The sequence below is a fragment of the Pelodiscus sinensis genome, chromosome 13 (assembly GCF_049634645.1).
Source record: "Pelodiscus sinensis isolate JC-2024 chromosome 13, ASM4963464v1, whole genome shotgun sequence".
NCBI lineage: Eukaryota > Metazoa > Chordata > Testudines > Trionychidae > Pelodiscus > Pelodiscus sinensis.
The window spans coordinates 40,934,868-40,950,000 of NC_134723.1; the positions used below are offsets into that span (position 1 = coordinate 40,934,868).

The following is a 15,133-nucleotide window of genomic DNA, read 5'->3' on the forward strand; positions in this document are numbered from 1 at the left end:
GGCTTCATTTGGACTTCGGTTGCCTACATTAACCACCCTAGTTCGAACTAGGGCGGTAGTGTAGACATACCTGTACAGACTAACTTGGCTACCCCCTGAAGCTTACAAATAAGTGTAATTTCTTAAACTGTTTATAACTCTCAGTTGAATAAGTTTCAGTTTGATTGTGTCTCTTTAAGTTATAGTATTTATATTAGTGACATTATTAGATGTATGTGCAGCATGAATATGTCATTGCAGACAAATCTGAGATATGGTCCTGAATTGGAATACAGGTACAACCTCTTCCCCTCCCCTACACCCTCACCCCCGCAAACATCTCCAGATTTTGGAAAAATGTTGATTCCCTTCCAAATTCAGAGTTAAACCTCATGCCTTTTATTCATCGCTAAGCCCTCATCTACACTAGGGAGTTATTTTGAAATAACCCCCCCCCCCTTATTTTGAAATAATAAGCAGTGTGTCCACACTCCCAAACCCATTCTTTTGAAATAAGGGGCTGATTATTTGAAATCTGTACTCCTGCTTTTCTTGGGGAACAATGCTTATTTTGAAATAGTTATTTCAAAATAGCATTAGTGTGGACACTCTGCTGCTGCTATTTTGAAATAACTACTCCCCAGAGTCATTCAAAGTATTTATCCCCAGTGCTTCCTGGAGGCTCTAAGTCGAGGTAGCATGTACACATTAATGGAGTCTGCTTCGGAATAATTTCAAGGCTTCCCCATAGGCTACGTCTACGCTGGCCCCTAAAAACGGAAAAGCAATGCAAATCAGGTAAGTCAGCATAGGGAAATCCGTGGGGGATTTAAATATCCCCCGCGGATTTAAATAAACATGTCCACCACTTTTTTTCCGGCTTGGGGAAAAGCCGGAAAAAAAGCGTCTAGGCTGGTGCGATCCTCCGGAATAAAGCCTATTCCTGAGGTAGGAATAAGAGATCCTCCGGAAAAGGGCTTTATTCCGGAGGATCGCGCCAGTCTAGACGCTTTTTTTCCGGCTTTTCCCCAAGCCGGGAAAAAAGCGGCAGACATGTTTATTTAAATCCGCGGGGGATATTTAAATCCCCCGCGGATTTCCCTATGCTGACTTACCTGATTTGCATCGCTTTTCCGTTTTTAGGGGCCAGTGTAGACGTAGCCATAGAGTGCACATGCTACAGTACACTTCCGATAATCCGGCACCTTTGGGACCTAGGTGGTGCCGGATTATCAGGTATGCCAGAGTACCAGGAGGTACTATAAGAGGGCATACTCCCGACCCAATTCTCCTCTCCCCCCTACCTTATGCTCGGGTCCTGGAGTTGCTGGTACAGCCGCGCATCTCCCTCCAGGCGCTGGGGCATGTGTGCTGAGCAGCCGGCTTTTCAATGAGCTGGCCAGGATTTCATGCACAACCCAATCCCCCTCCTCTTCCCCAGCGCCAAACACCTCCCTCCCTGCTGTCACCCCATCCCCCTTCTCCACCAACCTTATGTCCGGGTCCTGAAGCAGCTGTCTGTGCTCAGCGGCCGGCTGCTAGCACGTTCAGGCTGGACACTGGCTGTGAGAGCGGCTGACCTGAGCAGTTCTGGGTTCCAGTTGATGCCAGACTATCAGGAGTGCCGGACAACCGGATGCCGGACTATTGGAGTTCTACTGTATTTTGATTTTGTTATTTTGGGTGTTATTCATTCGATTTTACTTATTTCGAAATAATTTTCTAGTGTAGATATGCCCTCACACTATAAGCACTCCCTTATGGAAAAGTCATATAGAATTAAATAGAGATGAAACCAATGGCGTTCTAGAAGGAAAAAAAAAGTTTCATGTGAAAATATACTCTAAACCTGTAGAAATTCATAGAGAATGACATCCTTTCTGTGAGCTTGTAAAGAATCCAATCACATTCAATAGAGATTTAGTATATACAGTAATGATAGAATTCTGTACTGTAGTTTAGCTTAAAAAATTCTGCAGAAAGGCAGTTGTTATTTTCTATTACGTTCTACAGGCCTTTTCCAGGGGGATTGTTTGAGCATTATATGTATGCCAGTTTTGACATCTCAAGTGACTTGGTGTTGTGAAGATTGATGCTGGACCAGCTTATGCTTTCAGTCACGCAGGTGTAAATCTGGGGTATCGCTATTTATTTGGTTGCAGATTTATGCTGGTGTAACTGAAAGGGGAATCTGTCTCACTACCTTTTTTCTCTATAATTACTTCTGTAATGCTCCTTTGCTCTTCTATTATATGATTGGCACTGATGGTTTAGCTGTGTCAGAAAGTCAGCCATGATACACATTTCTAGCATATAGACATTCTTACCTTGTTAGAATGTATTTTGCTAATGTTATCTGTGAAGAGGGGCTGCCTGCATTGATTATGATTATTAAGCCATACAGAGCTCAACAAATATGGCAGACAGATGCTTAGTCAGATGAGAAATTCACTCTAATGAAAGTTTCACATTTTGAAACTGCCAGTACATTTATTAGAATAACACTGGAGTCTAATGTGGGCTGATTGATTTCACTTAAAACGGGATTATATCCGGATGATAAACAGAGACTGCAGTTAAAGCATCTTGTGAAGATAGTTGAAATATAAAAAGTGAGGGGGGGAAAGATTTTGTTTAACTCGGGCACTAAAGTGTTTAAATAATATTTATGGACCATCCTGATGTAAATGTCCTGCAGCTGTAAGGAAACATCTGTGGAATTTAGAGTCATGCGGTCCTTAAACTATCTGTATCCTTCCATAAAGGAATGTTGTTGTTTCCCAGCATTCCTTATGGAATGAATGGAGAATGGCATGGACTTCTTGAATAATTAATATGGCTTTCAGAGTAGTAGTCATGGTAACCCAAGCAGTGTCATATATGGAATTGCATATTTAGCCAAAAAAGGGTGGGTTAGACCTAAAGATCAGAAACATTTGCTCAGTCAGTCTTCTATTCTCACAGAGGTGTTATGATGTGCATGCGCACACACGCACACATACACATACAGTGATTAATAACAGATTTAGATAAAATTCAGGTGGTTACACATTAAACTGTGCTGTGCTGCCTGCCCTAAGATATTTCGAGATGTCTTATTTCTTTTCTCCCACAGTGCCAGACTTCTGAAGATATTAGGATGTGGGATTTTTAATCAATTGGTATTCACTTAAAGGACCAAAGCTTTGCCAACACATTGCTAGGCCCATTCTGTTAGGCCAGTTGTGTGGCTTTTTTATCTGTTGCAAAAATTGTCTTTCCAGGATCAATATCATCATTACCTTGGGTGTGTATCTGGAAAAAGTCAACCAGGCAGCAGTGAAAAGCTATCATCCAGTCCTCAGTAATATGGTACGTGTAAAGAATAAAAAATACATGGAAGTTATTTATAGAGCACAAACCCTCTGGTTTCATAAACCGTTTTATACTAGAATTTACCCAAGTTGATACAGTCTCTATCGAGTTCACAACACACTCTTTGCTTGAATGGTGAAATTAATTAGAAATACAATTAGCGATTTATGGATATCAAAAAGCCCCTTTGCCAGTGAGCCCTTTTAACCATTTTCTCATCCTCTACTTCAGCCTGCTTGTCCTCGCCCAATAAAAATATCAGTTATAAACCCATTAGGGCTTTGTGGCAATAATGCTATTTAGCAGTGTATTATGGTATGTTCATGACTCTTTACATTCTGTAGGCCAGATTCTCTGATTCCTCATGGTTCTCATTGGAGTCAATAGGAGTTTCTTTGCTGTAATTGACAGCTGATATTGGCCCATTATTTCCAAATTTGAGATTATATCTACTTGTGTAATCTCTAAAATGCTGCGAAAAATGAAATGAAATGAAATACTTCTATTCAGCCACTTCCAAGTTCTCTCTTCTCTACCAAGAATGAATTCAACCACTTTGGCCTGTCTTCATAACAAATCTTCTTAAAAACCTTCAACAACCTCGGGTACCTTAAATTGCACCCAGTCTAAGGTAGAAATATCTAACCTCGGAGGTGATTAAAACTGAGGACACATTTCTTCTTGTGAAGTGCTTATTACAGAAAGAAGAGTGCTGCTTATGATTTGTATTCCATTGCTCAGTTGATGCATCTCTGTGTCCTTGTTGCTTTTTCTTTTACTGTAGCTATACACAGAAGGGATAATGTCAAAGATTTTTCTACTGTAAGCCCTAAATACGCTTCTGGGTTCCTGAATGCACAGTATGACTGTTCCTTTTAATCAGAGGTGGATGAGAGTTTTTTGCGGGGCCCACGGCAACACAGTTTCGTGCATGTTCCACGCAATTTCGCGCATGTGCCACGGCTACAGCCGACAGTAGTAGCGCGTGCACGGGACCCTGCCCCGCCGCCCCGCTCGCCTTGCCCTATATCCGCCGCTGCTTTTAATATATGCTACTCTCCAACTCCCCATTGAAGATGTCTGTCTATGGACCTAATGTTGCACTTACCATTTAGTGGCCCAATTACCTAACTGAATGAAGTGCTTTCTGGCTCTGTGTTGTTTTGCATTCATTATTTTCTTGGGGCCAAATTCTGTGGGCTGCCCGAGCTGCACTTCTGACAAGATCAAAGGAGGGAAAAGAAAGCAAAGGTAATTTTGTGCCCTCCCCCGAGTCCTGAGCTCATTGAATGATGGGCCAGTCACTGGGCTCAGATGAGAGCAGCATGAAAACTTGTCTAAATTGCTATGAACAGAGATCACTAATACTCTGAGACTATTTCCTCCCTCCTCCTCCCCCAGAGGGATCTCAGACCCCTCTCAGGTCCCTGTGCTGGGGATTTCTCTAGACTTTCCAATTTCTCTGTCACAACAGGCCAAAACTCTGTCCTTTTTCTCCAGCTCTATCAGAGATGTTTGAACTCTTGTACCCATCCATGTGTAAACGTGATTGGAGCCCATCACAGAGTTGAGAGGATCAGCTAAATAGCTGGATGGCTGTCGAAAACTTTCCTTACTGATCAGAACCACCTCTGAGGTTACCTCTTCCCCACGTGATCATGGCTCTGCCTGTATTGTTTGCTTGGAGGATCCTCAGGAAGTTGGTTATATGGGCTAAATGCCTCTTAGCACTGTTGGAGAGATGTCACCATGCGGCAGCAGAACCAAGCCACTGGCCCAATATTGTTAATTAATTGCGCAAGTCAACTCGCTACCAGAAGAAACTAGATATCCCTCCAGCAGTAATAACCACACGGGGGGGAAAAATTAAGAGTTGCTACCTTGAGTCATATTTGGTTATTTCCTCTGGCTGTCACTCCTCAACTGGGCACTGGCTAGTTCAGCCACATCTTCCCTCTTCCTAAGCTGCATTCATCTCTGTCACTCTCTGATCCTCCTCGCCCTCCCTTCTCTTTCCAGCAGACCAGAAAGGAGCTTTGCATAGTGCATGCCACTGCTAGGTCACAAGAAGCTGTGGGAGTGGACAGTCACTCTGAAACATGCCCATTTACATGACTGTACCCCACTTGATTGACAGTTATTTGTGTCTAAAAAAGTGAGATCCCCTTTTAACTAATATTGTTATGTTGAATCTGAATGTGTTGATCCATAGGAAAAAAATGGCAAAGGCTGCTGTGATGTGGGTCTTGCAGCCTCTTTTGGGCAATGCGTGCGTTTGGTTTTTTTCAACTTAGCGTTCTGAGGCACTGTAATCGGGCGGAATAATTAACCTCCCTCTACACACTCATAAAATAACTTTTTTGCCTATTCTTTGAGCCTAATTACCACTAAGGTCACTATGTACCACTCTGAGAGTACGTCTACACTGCATGGCTATTTCAAAATAAGCTATTCCAGAATAGTTATTCCGAAATAGCTTATTTTGAAATAGCACTTCTACACTGCAGGGAAGCCTCAAAATTTTTCCGAGGCAGGCTTCCCTAATGTAGATGTGCTATCTTGAGTTAAAGCCCCAGGATGAATAACTTAGAATGGCTGTGGTGAGGGGCTATTTCGAAATAGCAGAAGTGGAGCATCTACACATGCCTTATTTCAAAATAGCTATTTTGGAATAGGCGTTATTCCTCATAGAATGAGGTTTACAGATTTCTGAATAAGCCGTCCGTTATTTCGAAATTATTTTGAAATAACGGAATTGCTGTGTAGACGCTGGCATTGTTATTTTGAAATAACGCTCGTTATCTGGAATGCAGTGTAGACCCACCCTGACAGTGTAAAGGGATGTCAAAGAGGCTTTAAATGTCATTTAAAGCAGTTTCTTTATACTGCCAAAATGAGGCAAACTAGCATACAAGTAAAGGAGAGTTCAGACTGTGAGCTATAGAACAGAAGTGCGGACACACCACAGTATGTTTAAATAGAACACCATAGATCAGTGAAGGGCCACCAGTGTTAGTGAGTGGGCTGCATGATTGTTCCTCCTTCATCTCAGTGGGCCATAAGATTGTTGTAATCAAGACGGTCTGCCAGGACAGGGTAGTTTTGCTAACTCCTCTTAGGTACCTAGAGTTTGCAGAGTGTGTGGACTGAAGCGTAGCAGCGCTTTGACTGGATGCAGAGGGAGCGCACGGCTTTCACAGTTAGTGTTGTGTGCAATCCGCACGCAGCTATCTTCATATGCCCTTGTTTTAAGTGCATGTCACTTTTGTAATACCAGTAGGAAAAACATTATGCAGACAAAAACCAGCGGAATGTGGCAACCATGCACATGGACAATGATAAACAAAATGTCCAATGGGCGTGTCTGTCAGGCTGCTGGCTGCCCAGCACTGCCATCGATGTTTCCTCATTCTCTGCCTAGAAAATAGGAACACTGAATGATCTAGAATGACAGCAGCTGTCAAATAATGGGTGTGTAATACTTGCAAATGAACCTTCAAGTATAGACCACCATTTTGTTTTTATGCCCAGGCACCTATGTAGACCACGCATAAAATTATTATCTTTGTACAGATAGTTGGCGCTAAGGCAGATAAGCAACTGCTTAATTATTGCAAATGGTTATTTTACTAAGGTAATTAAAGATTGTGTTTTGTTTGTTAGTTATTATAGTTCAGTGTCTTATGCTAATACGTGTAACAATCATAGGGTACATAATGCTTTAATTTTACCCTGGGGAAATTGTGTGCCAAAAATATAAATTCTGCACATAATATTTTAAAATTCTGCAAAATTCTGCATATTTATATTTGTCAAAAATAATATAATATAATCATGGCAGTTTCAATTATTTTGATAATTTATTTTAAAATGCCTGTCTGTCAGCAAGTATGTCTGTAACAATACAGACAATAGAAAAGATTCAGAAAATGATTCTATTCTTTGACAAATATATTCCTTACTTGGCATATTAATGCAGAACTTTGAATTTAAACTATAATACGGAAATGTGTTACTGCACTGCTCAAAAGCAGTGCAAAGGCTTAGGGGAGTCAGTGATAATCACAGAATATTTGGGTTGGAAGAGACCTCAGGAGGTCATCTAGTGTAGCCCCCTGAACTTTGGCACCCCCATTCAGGCAGTTGAAAGCTGCTATCAAATCCCTTCTAATTCTTCTCTTCTGGATACTAAATAACTAGGGCTTTCAATTAACACGTGTTAACGCCCGCGATTAACGCAGAATTAACACATTTAAAAAATGAACGTGTTAATCTAGGGTTACCATACATCCAGTTTTTCCCGGACATGTCCTTGTTTTCACTTGTTAAATCTCCGTCTGGCCGGCTTTTTTAAATGGCAAAAAATGTCGAGGATTTTGCCCTGCAAAGGGATTCGGGGAGGGGGTGGCAGCACATGGACCATTCAGAGGGATCATGGGATGATTACCTGTTGTGATCCCTCCTTCTGGGGCATCTGGTATTGGCCACAGTTGGCAGACAGGATACTGGGCAAGATGAACCTTTGCTCTGACCCAGTATGGCCGTTCTTATGTTCTCGTTGGCAAAGGAGAACTACTCTTATCACTGCCCATCAAGTCACATGTCAATGCTGAGCATGTAGCATCATTCGGGTTGGTATATTCTCTAGGCTACATTAACTGCAGTGTTAGGGCTGTCTGCCTTTTGTCCAGGACCTGTGTTATCTGACACCTTTGTGTTCATAACTTCTGTTCTCCCTTATGCCAGTGGTTGACAGACATTCCTGTTCTACTTATGGAGCCATCAGATCTCTCTCAAAACATTTTTTTTTAATTGACATACCTAGCAGGGGATCTCTTTCTACCCATATTGTAGCCACACGGACATGACTATTAATGGTGAAGTTAGCATTGTAAAGTCTATTAATCTGTTTCAGGCCTGGGACAGGATAGCCAGGGTCCAGCACTGTGCAAAAAAGTTGTAAAGTACCAACACCAAGCACAAGGAAGTAGGGCAGTGTATAACACTGCTAAGGAAATGGCAGAGAATTATATCTACAGGCTGTAAAGTACATGGTAATTCACATTTCATTGGAAGGATGCATACATGGGATAGCTAATAACATTAAAGGATCCCTGTCACAAACAGAGAAAGCATAATCACAACTTGTTGTTCATGGGGAAAGTTAGCAGAGAGGGGTTGTAATGATTAGATTAGGGGGAAGAGAACAACTAGGAAGCATGGTTTCTAAAAGAATTGCTGGGTTTGGGTGACCTGAGCTGTCCCTATAAAATGTGGACCTCTGGGCATTGTTTTATATGCATACCTATTATCCCCTCTCCCTCATGCCATCTTGATTTTTCACGCTTGCTAAGTAGTTTCTCTAGGATGGGCGGATGAACAAATTTAGCAGTATTTTCAAGGACATCCTCTGGATGAGTTTACAGCAGCAATTTTAGCACGTCTTTGGTGTGCTACATCTTTTAGCTTTACAATTTGCCACTTTGCACCAAAAGTTGAAGCCAAAGGGACAATCTTTGTGTAGGGGCTGGTTATTGACATCCGAAGATTCTGTTAATGGGCATTCCAGCCTTATGGACTTGGGTAGTTACTCTTATCAAAATTCACTATGTCAAACTCGCTTTAGCATCCCAGCTCTCTCCTGAGATGTGACCCAAAAAATCTGATAGAAAATTGAGTAGTATATACACTTCTCCTTCTGTGAAATTCCGTATTTTAATTAGGGATGTAAGAGGTTAACCAGGTATCCGGTAAGCAGTAGGTTTATTGGCCTGCTTACCCTGTAACCGGTTACCCGTCCCGTCCAGAGCAACCCCTACCTTTGGCTGTGGTGGGCCAAGCCAGGGCAGTCCCCTGCCCACAGCCATGGTAGGCCCAGCCATTTTTTTCCCGTCTTCGGCCATAGTACACCACAGTAGCCTCCCACCCACAGCTGCAGCAGGTCCAGATGGCTGGATCCCAGTTGCAGTGTGGCAGGCTGCAGCAGTCCACGGTTAACCCATATAATTTTAATCGTTTAACCGGTTAACTATTTTAATAGGTTTTTACAGCCCTAATTTTAAGTGACTGCAGAAATATCAAAACACAACATATTTCTTACTGGCTTAACAGAAGGAAAACTCATCTGTTTGGAGATCTTGTTGTTCATCGTCTGTTTTCTTCATCTGTCCAGGATTGTTAAAAAGGGTTGATATGAAGCTAGATTAAAGTGGTTCAAGGCACAGATGATCTATCTTTTAATACATTGTTAGTAAGAAAAGCCAGTCTGAATACTGCAGTGCACTTTAGATCTTGGTTCCATCAGCTCACAGTGGAGATCAGGTGAACCATTGTACCTTGTAGAGCAAAAGAAACTGAAACCATGGATATTTGCCACGAATCTACATGGCACGTGGCCAGTTAAGAGCTGAAATAGGTTGGTCTGAGCAGCAGGGAAGTCTGAAAATGCTCTAATCATACCTATCCCAGCAGGGCTCTTAATGCAGTGACAAGACAATCATCTTGACAGACTCTGAGAACTTTCTCCTTTAAACACACACACACAGGAGGAAAAAAAGGAGAGAGGAGAAGAGGGAAAGAAAGGCATCCGCTCTGCCATTGTGGCTTCTTTAATTTGCTGTCAGTGATGCCACTGATGTTAATTCTGGCAGGGTTAATTATGAGAAATTAAAAAGCCTCTCAGAACAGACTGTACCCTTCGTACTCCAATAAAGAGGCAACTCTGGCGTGAGAAAATTTCTTCATTAACATACATCCCCAAAGGGCTACTGCATACAGCTTTCTGAATATGAATCATAAACTCCCAGGAACGCTGCAGGAAGCAGGGGAGATAGAATTCAGAGGAGATTGACTGTGTTACTTTTACTGCTTTGGGAAAATGACACTCAGGCTGGCAGGAAATCACCAGGCTGGTGACATTTGGAAAGAAGAATTTATTAATTTGCATGTTGGTATGTTGCAAGCTTTGAAATATGGGTTTAAGTACATTATGTACCGACTCTGCTGTGTCAGTGCTCTGTGTGTCACTGCAATCCATGCAGCTGTTAACATGTAGTTGAGTATAAGCATTGTAATTGTTTACCATTTAGTATTTTGCAAAAATGGCTCCAGGGCATGCATTTATTTCTCAGGAAAATTCCACCGGCTTCTCACAAACTAGACATTACATATCCTCAACTTAATACCTTACACTAAAGAGAAATCCAGTTATACTAGACACATTGCAGAAAGTAAACCAAGAAAAATATCACATACAAACAGTACAGCAGTAAGAAATAAACCAGGGGGGAAAAGAGTGTCCCAACACAATAAGCCTTTATTTATATTAGTGGAATTTGGCAAAACCACATTACCAAGCAATTCTAAGTGCGCATCAAGCCAGAGACACCAGTGAAATACTACAGCACTATTAACTTTCTGCAGAACTAAAGATCTATTGTGCGCTTGGTCAAGTCACAGTGTAGGTCTTGATGTTGACGGTGTGGTCCAGTGGGGTGGTGCAATTCTGGAACCTCTTCTCAGCACAGATATTACAGTCTGCAAGTAATTGCCACTAAAGTTTAACAAGGTCAAAGCGAGCCTGTAAAGCGAGAATGGTGACTAGGTCATTGAAAAATGTATTTTCTCCTTTCGGTGTGCAGTGTGGTACTTTTCACCCAAGGTTCTCAAAATACATTCATTGATGAAAGCGCGTTCCATGACAATTCCAGGGAAACTTGCTCGTGCAAAGGATTGACAAAACTCAGTTGCTTCTGAAGATGGAACTCTAATAAAGACAGGACAGAATGGTATTCATGACACGGGAAAGTCGTTTCGGGTGATCTCTTGAGATAAGTTTCCTAAATAGATTGTTCCTGTTGTTCAGGCTTCTGTATTACTGTTTATTATCATTTTATAGATATGTCCACAGAGCCATACAGAAATTAGTTGTTTTGCTTGGGACCATAGTCACTGAACTCTATAGTCAGCTATACTATAATCGCCATGTAGTATAGTATCGCAGCACCATTATTGGTGACAGGTTCCTTCTCTCTTGTTCTGTATACTAGACACATTGCAGAAAGTAATGCAGGGAGAAACAACTCTCCCTACTTCCACAGCAACACATCAGATACCACCCTAAAAAGAACGACTAGGTAGACATTGTGAAAATATTTTGTTTGCCACTAAGGAGGTGCTGTAACATTTTCAATAATAGAATCCCCTTTGCTTCCTCTGATTTATTTGTCTCCGATTTCACATTTGAAGTGGGCCTTTTCCTCCCCCTCCCATCCCTGTTGTCACTAGCTATGCATTCATTGGAACAAACCCACTTATCAGTATTAGTGATGAACTGAGGTGCTCGTTGAATCATGGTAATCCTCCCTAACAAACATAACATTTGAGCAAAATTTCTCATTACTTTTGGACTGCATGTTTCATAGTGCCCTGTTGCTGTTGGCATAAGCAGAACTAACACGAGCATGTAGCTCTATCGACTCGAGCAGCAGTAGCAAGAAATAAATGTAGAAGAGGGGAGAAGGTCATTTTTCTAATTAGTGCAATACATCAACGTGCTAGCAAGCTGAACTGGAAGAAGTTATGGGAATCAGACAAAGTTTACATTCATCTACAAGTGTTCTTATCCCATTTTCTTCATGGGCAGCAGGGGAAGGCAGGGGAAGGCAATGTCTTCCCAAACTGCCCTGCTGGACCGGCCCATGCTCTGCCCTCAGCACTCCCCCATTCAGCATGGCTCCACCCAGGCTGGGGCCATGCCACCAGCCCTCCCAGGGCTGTAGAGGCTTACGCTGGGAGCCCCATATCCTCCCCATGCTCTTGGGGCTGGAGAAGGCTGGAGATGCCCGCTGTCCACCATCCCTGTGCACACAGAGCAGAGGGAAAGTTGGGGCTGCACGCCTTCTGCTGGGGGGTGAGCTGCCCGCAGGGGCACTGAGAAGCAGGGTGGAGCCTCGGGCAGCAGAGGCAGGGTTGGGGCTTGCCTCCTCCAGCCCTAGATTCACCCATGATCATCTCATCTGAAGAGGTGGGTTTTACCCATCAAAGCTCAGGATACTATATATATATTGACTCAAGATAATCTCATCTGAAGAAGTGGGTGTTACCCAGGAAAGCTCATGATACTATATATATATATATGTATTTTCTTAGTCTCGAAGGTGCCACAAAACTACTCATTTTTAGTTACAGACTAATACAGCTACCCACCTGAGACTTTTCCTCTGTGACCTTAACTCTTCAACACCACTGCTACAGCATCACTGGGGTCTGCTTTTCAACTCGAGGGGCTGCTGTCGGATCGGGCTTCTCATCATTGTCAAAGAGACAACTGCTTTTGAATATTCATTTTATGTTACAGTGTTACACTTACCTCAAAATTTTTGAGTCTCCAGCGGACCAGGCTAAGATCTTGGCTATGGAAGCCTTGTCCATCATTTCTCACTCAGCCTGAGAAGTCTATCTTGGAATGCAGTTTCAGATGCCCCAAAAATGGGAGATCATAAGCCTCAAGTTGGGGGGGGGGATAGGACTAGACAAAGGGCCAGGGAAAGACGGAAAGTGCCGGAAGAACACAGAATTATAGTGAGATAAACCTTAGGTACTAGAGCTAATGAACAGACTTCCTGTACTTGGGAGCTTTTGCCCTACAATCCTTTTTAAACCTCCTTTGACTTCCAGCAGTCCTTCTCCAGCTGTAGCATATTGTCTAAGTGAAGAGCACGCAAACTCTGTTTTCAACCGGATTTTTCATCCGAAATGCAGCTCACTCGCCACTTGTGACTGTCTGAAGAGAATGCAAACGCTGCCACATTTCCTCATTAGTGTTGCGTAAGACAGACTCCTGTGTCACAGCTGATGGAGCCTTTATGAGCCTTTTAGCCAAATGACTGATGTTTCCCTCGTTATGTCAGATCTGAGGGCACTGCTGGCATCTTTCTTTATTCCCTGTCTAACACCATCAATCGCGCAGCTGCCATGCACCCATGATCAGGCTGATTATTAAAATGTGCTCAGGAAGCTGCCGACACCAATTTTCTTTCATCTGAAGAGACCAATATATACTGGCTCAAGCCGACAGTTATGTATAAGGAATATTTAGTGCAAGAATCAGCAGGTAAGATGACGGAGACTAGTTCCACACTATCTGGGTTTGACCCCTTGAAATTCGTATTAAGATTTTGCAAAAAGAGTGGTGATTAAAAAGAAGAAAATAACGACAGCCCTAAACCACGTTTCGCCATTTATTAGAAAACTTTATTTTGTTTAAAACGTGTATCTCTGTTTTGCCCACATGGCCCCCTCCCATAGCCTGGCTCATGGATGACCATAACCACTGAAGATCTCATTAAAATCGAGCCCTGCTGAAATAGGCTATCGGCTGGTTAGTCAACTCTAAGCTTCTTCATGTGAGTTTTCCTCTTCTGCTTCTTTACACTTCTTTACATGTCATTCTCTTTGTAAGGGAAGGAGTCCTTGCCTCCTTTCTTTCGCTAATAATCAGAAACCTTCTGCAAACAATGTAGTTCAGAACCTTGGGCTGACCTACCATGTCAGGAATTGATCACTAGCTGAAGCACAGCGGGAGATCCTATACTAACAACAAACATGAATGCTCTTGCCACACATTCAGGTGTACTTTGTGATGGTGTAATCACAAACTTTCATATTAACCTAGTCCTGTTGACTGCATCTTTGATTTTGAGGACAATCTTCACATCCAGTGAGATAAACCCTTTTGAAATTCCTAATGCATCTGCCAGAATGGTATTTTAGTGCCAAGTGGAGAACGCTTGATTTTTTTTCACTCATTCTTGTAATTCTTTAAAAACTGGATTTCATAATGGTTAGACGCCATTTTGTCCTATTTGTATGTATGTGTGGTTGTGTGTATATAGAGATATAGTAAGCCCACATATACTATGTAGATAGTTGTATACAGACACATACATAAATACAAACAAGCCTCGATCCAGAAAGGGATTTAGGTGTTTTGACTAGTTATGTAAAAATGAATAAAGATATTACCTGTGTAATCAATAACCATATAACCATACACTATGTAGATCAGTGTTTCCCAAATGGTGTTCCATGGAACCCCTAGGTTCCGTGAAGTGAAAATAAGGGTTCAGCGAGAAAATTCCAATATAATGCGTATTAGTGTGAGCTTTATTTTTTTACATTAAATGTGATTTTTGTTTTTAAATATGTTCAATTAAACTAAATGTTGATCTCTTGACCTTGTTTAGCATTTGTTTATTATTATTCTTACTTATTTGTGGTCTACTTTTTCAGCTCCATATATAAGACTGTTATAATGGGTTCCACAAAATTCTTTCGAGTTTAAAAGGGTTCAGTGGCCAAATAAAATTGGGAAACACTGATGTAGATAGTTGTATACAGACACACACATAAATACAAACAAACCTCGATCCAGAAAGGGATTTAGGTGTTTTGACTAGTTATATAAAAATGAATAAAAATATTACCCGTGTAATCCATAACCATATAACCAATAGAATTTGTAACTGCAGGATACCTGGTCTGTGGGACTGCCGGGTTTCCCAGCCCCATGGAGCTGCAGGCGCTGCTAGTTCCCAGTGCTCCATGTCTGCTAGGGTTCCTGGCCCCACAGAGCTGCTAGCACTGCTGGCAGCCCCATGCAGAGTTTAGCCCTTAAAGGTAACTGTTAAGCATCAGCTTATTGCTTAACCAGTTAAACTCTTAGGCTGTGTCTAGACTGGCAAGTTTTTCCGCAAAAGCAACTGCTTTTGCGGAAAAACTTGACAGCTGTCTACACTGG

At 42.0% G+C, this 15,133-nt stretch overlaps 1 protein-coding gene across 4 annotated transcripts in view; it reads left to right on the plus strand.

Annotated features, from left to right (window-relative positions):
• Positions 1–15,133, plus strand: part of AFF2 (ALF transcription elongation factor 2) — a 465,157-nt gene that overhangs the window by 65,354 nt on the left and 384,670 nt on the right. The window contains exon 2 of one of the 4 annotated variants that reach the window (XM_075941080.1): positions 3,243–3,330. The exons of the other annotated variants lie outside the window; for them this stretch is intronic. The gene's annotated coding sequence lies outside the window, so the exon portion shown is untranslated. The remainder of the gene's footprint in view (positions 1–3,242; positions 3,331–15,133) is intronic. 4 annotated transcript variants of the gene reach the window in all.